This window comes from Xenopus laevis, chromosome 7S (genome assembly GCF_017654675.1).
Source record: "Xenopus laevis strain J_2021 chromosome 7S, Xenopus_laevis_v10.1, whole genome shotgun sequence".
Lineage (NCBI taxonomy): Eukaryota > Metazoa > Chordata > Amphibia > Anura > Pipidae > Xenopus > Xenopus laevis.
Genome location: NC_054384.1, coordinates 97,939,195 through 97,944,017, shown reverse-complemented (window position 1 = coordinate 97,944,017; position 4,823 = coordinate 97,939,195). Strand labels below are relative to the sequence as shown.

The 4,823-nt window shown below is 40.1% G+C and overlaps 1 non-coding gene across 1 annotated transcript; it reads right to left on the bottom strand.

Annotated features, from left to right (window-relative positions):
- Positions 1 to 3,000: 3,000 nt before the first annotated feature.
- Positions 3,001 to 3,374, bottom strand: LOC121396669. The gene has a single exon (XR_005963114.1).
- Between the last annotated feature and the right edge of the window lie 1,449 nt (positions 3,375 to 4,823).

Genomic DNA, 4,823 nt, shown 5'->3' with positions numbered 1-4,823 from the left:
AATGCTGAAAACGATTCTGCTGCAATAAATAAAATGCCATGTCTTATTTAATAGGCAAATACACAAATACAAGAGTCCTCTGCACTCAACCCATTATCAATATATTTAAGACAGAGACATTTTGTGCATACTGCTACTGAAAAATGCCTTACCCTTTAAACAACACAGGGATTGTTTGTCCATATATTGCAATATATTTAAGCTGGCCAACTACGTCAAAGTCATCCCATATCTGGCCAGTCCTACGCTCAATTTTATCTGATTCATTAAGAATTCTATTGCTTCAATATACATTTTACAAAGGGACTAAGTTTTACCTGCAACTTACTAGCTGCTTTCAAAGTAAAACTCCCAAAATTGGCTGCCCTTTTATTGGCCACCAGTGGGATCACCTGACTATAGTTGGGAAGGGTGGGAGCTACAACATGGAGCTGGTCACTGCTCCTGTATAACTATATATATTTTTTTTTTAATGGGGCCTAAATATTGAAATTGGAATGTTAAGTATTTATTTATGGGGGGGATTATTTAATACATTTCAAAAATTTCTGATAATTTGCGGTAACATAGTCCGACCAAATCCACACATATTTTTTCCCCTTATTCATTGATACATTTTCCCAAAAATTTCCTGAGCGGGGAAAAAAACTTGATAAAATCATGAAAAAAATTGAATCGTACAGATTTTTGGTATTTGACGCTACCAAAAAAAGATTTATTTTGGATCATTGTGAAATCGAGCGCAGATCAGGATATATTTGGGAGTTCTCCCATTGACTTCTACATGAACTCAGCAGGTCTGTGTTGGAGAACTTTTTTATTTTGACTTTTAACACCCTCTGCAGCATTGTACAGTGAAACAATAAAATAATAGAACAAAAAGGGAGCGATTATAACAGAGAAGCTTTATGTGACAGACAATAGCCATGTGATGAGACCTTTATATCTCACCTCACAGAATAGACTGGCAGCTTTGAGTTAGCTTGTAGTATGATGTATTGTAGGGGCTAATATTCACAATTTGCAGTTGGTTTTCATTCTTTATTATTTGTGGTTTTTGGGTGATTTAGCTTTTTATTCAGAAGTTCAAAGATACCCTAGCAACCATACTTTGTTTAGAATAAGAGACTGGAATATGAATAGGAGGCTTAAATAGAAAGATATAATATAATAAAAAGTAGAAATAACCATGTGTAGCCCTACAGAGCATTTGTTGTTTGTTTTTGTAGATGGGGTCAGTGACTTCCATTTGAAAGCATATAATTAAAAAACTATTAAAAAAAACAAAAAAAAAACAACAACAATGAAAAGTTGCTTAGAATTGGCAATTTTTATGTATACACTAAGGGGGTTATTTATCAAAGTACAATTTTATCTAAAAATTACTATAAACTCCGATCAAACCTGCCTGAGTTTTTTACGCTTATTATTACATGTTCTCAAAAATTTGCTTTGCGCGGAAAAATCCGATTTTAATGGGTTGTTTTCAGATTTTTCACCCAAAAACCACGATTTCTTATGCTTTTTTGCCCGAAAAAAATCAGGTTATTGAACGAAACCCAGCGCACAACAAAAAATCATAGGGACTTCTCCCACTGACATATGCAACCTCGACAGGTCTGAGATGCTGGATTTTCTGATTCAGACTTTACCATCCTCTGGGTTTCATAAATTCTGAAAAAGTCGTGATTTTTTTTTTTTAACCCCATTAAAGTTGAACCTGCTCTTTAAAGGGGTTGTTCACCTTCAAACACTTTTTTTCCGTTCAGTTGGTTTCAGATAGAAAGTCTTTGAAAAAAAATATTTGTTGATGGTGAGCTATTTTCCATTTGTGACCGTTTTTCTAATATTGAGGTGTAGTTTTATTTTTCACCTTCTAAAGCTGCTCTGGGGGGAAGTTGCAACTATTTAAAGTTATATATTGATACATTTGCTATTGTTGTCCCTGCTGAGTAGAATCCCTGAGTTTCATTACAGGCAGCTGTTAGAATTGATACAATAGTTGCTAATACGGATACTGCTGAGAAATGTGTCAACTAATGGGAGTAAATTGTAAAAGTTGAGACTCTGCTCCTGGATCACTGAGCAGCAAGACAGACACATTAAACTTAAATTTTGGAAACGATAAAAAGTCAAAGATGGAAAGCAACTGAAAAAAGTATTTGTTTATGGTGAATAATCAGAAAACAAGTGAACTGAAAGAAAGTGTTTGGAAGGTGAACAACCCATTTAAGCTCTACAAACACATAAAAGGACAGTAACACCACAAAAAAAATGGAAGCGTATTAAAGTAAGAAAATATAATGTCGTGTTACCCTGTACTAGTACAACTGGTGTGTTTGCTTCATAAACACAACTATAGTTTATATAAACAAGCTGCTGTGCTGTGTATGGGGGCAGCCATTCAAGCTGAAAAGGTTACACAGCAGATAAATAAGCTCTGTAGTACACAATGGGATTCTTCAGAACCTATTTATCATCTCCTGTGTGTATTTTGCTTCAATTACTGGCCCAATGGCTACATAGTCGCTTGTTTATATTAACTATAGTAAAGTTTCTGAACAAAACACACTAGTTTTACCAGTACAGGGCAACAGTACAGTAAATGACTACTTTACTACTTTTTTGTGTTACTGTTCCTTTACGCTTGCTGTTGGGGGAGGGGTGACAAAATAATTTTCAGCCCCCCAAATAAAATACTCATTGAGGCTATAATTTTAGTATTACACTTTATTTATGTTTCTGTATGAAAGTTCCTGTTTTAAGCTACCACCATTAAAACCACTATACGGTTGCTAGAGTAAATGAGCCCCTAGCAACCAGAGATCTGCTCAAATACCAAGCTGGGGAGCTGCTGAACAAAAAAAAACTAACAGCAAGCGGTGACATATTAGTGTCTTTGTCACATTAAAATGAATGTAAAGGTGAAGTAGCCCTCCCCACACAGACACGCGATATACACCAAGCTTTCCATTACACGAGCAGGCTGAGCGCAGACAATCAGATCAGAATCGCCTCTATACTCACAGGCCGGGATTATTGGGGAAGCCCCTCAGCCCGGCCTAGTATATCTGATCAATTCATCCTTTCAGTGATTTGCGGCCTGCAGAGCCGAGCTCAGCGCACAGGGCCCGGGTAGGGCTTAGCGAGCAGTTTCCTATCATTTCAGCCCTGGGACAGGCCGCCATCCTCAGGGAGATCAAATAAGATCAGTGTGTAATAGAAAGGCAGGAGAAGCAGCGCACAACTCGCACACGCCGGCATGTACAGACACACAGCACGCAATCACACGCCGGCCTCTACACCCACGCAACTCACGCACACACCAAATACACTCAAACATCTCCCATGCCGCCGCTCTTCCTACTAATCCGTCTCCGCTTCCTGCTCAATGCTTTATAGAAATGTGATGCAATGCATTGTGGGTAAGCGAATATTCCTTTATGCTAGCAACACCCACTGCGCTACACTGCCCCTACCGGCGGGGAGGTAAATATGTGAGTATGGATTTAGTCGCCATCAGCCCAAGGAGATAGCTTCTTCCACCTACTACAGTATGTCACTTTAGCGCCTTGTTGCGGGATGTCGCCGGAAAATCAAGGAAGATTTCATTTCGTCGCTCTTTTCCGTAGATAATTCAAATAAATCTCTTTCCCCTGGCCCTGTGATAGGAGGGCTGATATTGGGAGGTACCACCATTGATGCGGGGGTGTAATAGATGGTCAGACTTAATGGGGTGATTCACCTTTATATTAAATTAACTTTTAGTATGTTATAGAATAGCCAATTCTAAGCAACTTTTCAATATGCCTTCGTTATTTATTTTTTTTAATAGTTTTTTAATTATTTGCCTTTTTCATATGATTCTTTCCAGCTTTCAAATGGGGGTCACTGACCCCCATCTAAAATAGAAATGCTCTGTAAGTAGGGTTAAAATTTCCACCGGCGGTGGATGTAGGGTTGCCCCCTTTTCTGAAAAAAAAAAATATATATATTTATCTTTTTTCCCTATTAATAACATTGGGATCAGCCATCATTTTTACCGGCCAGGGCGATAAAATACTGGCCAGGGGGCAACCCTAAATGGAGGGGGCGGAAACAAAAGGGCGGGCCGTGATTTCAGTGGGGGCAGGTTGTGATGATAAAGGGGGAGGAGCCACGACGTGCAATTGGCTGGGCGGGTCATGTCAAAGGGGTGGAGCCACAGCACGCAATTGGCCAGAAGCAGGCAGCAAAAAGGTTAGTTTTGACCAGGCTGAGGGCAGGCCACAGGCTTTTGTTAGGTGTATTACAAATTTACCGGCAGCTACATTGCCGTTAAATTTGTAAAACCGCCGGCCTTGGCAGATGTTTTACCGGCTAGGACGGTAAAATACCAGCCGGGTGGCAACCCTATCTGTAAGGGCAGAGACACACACTCAGATTCAGGGAGATTAGTCACCCAGCGACAAATCTCCTTTTCTTCGGGGCGGCTAATCTCCCGAAACTGCCTTCCGCCGGAGGAGCGCTTCGTTTTCCGAAGTCGCCTGAAGTCTCTTCGTGAGGTAACTTTGGGCGACTTCGGAAAACGAAGAGTACAGGTTGCCATCCCGCCGGGGATTTACATTGTAACGAATTGTTGCCAAAGGGAAATGGGTCAGATTCGCCCATCACAATAACCCTATTTAGATGCAATTAACAGGCACTGAGGGACCACAGATTGTGTAGGGTTGGCCCACGGTGACGTTGCATACAGAGGGTACATCTGATGCTCATTAGAACTTGAAATAAATGGACATCATTTTACTTGGGAGCAACAAGACAGACTAAGCCACACCCAGAAA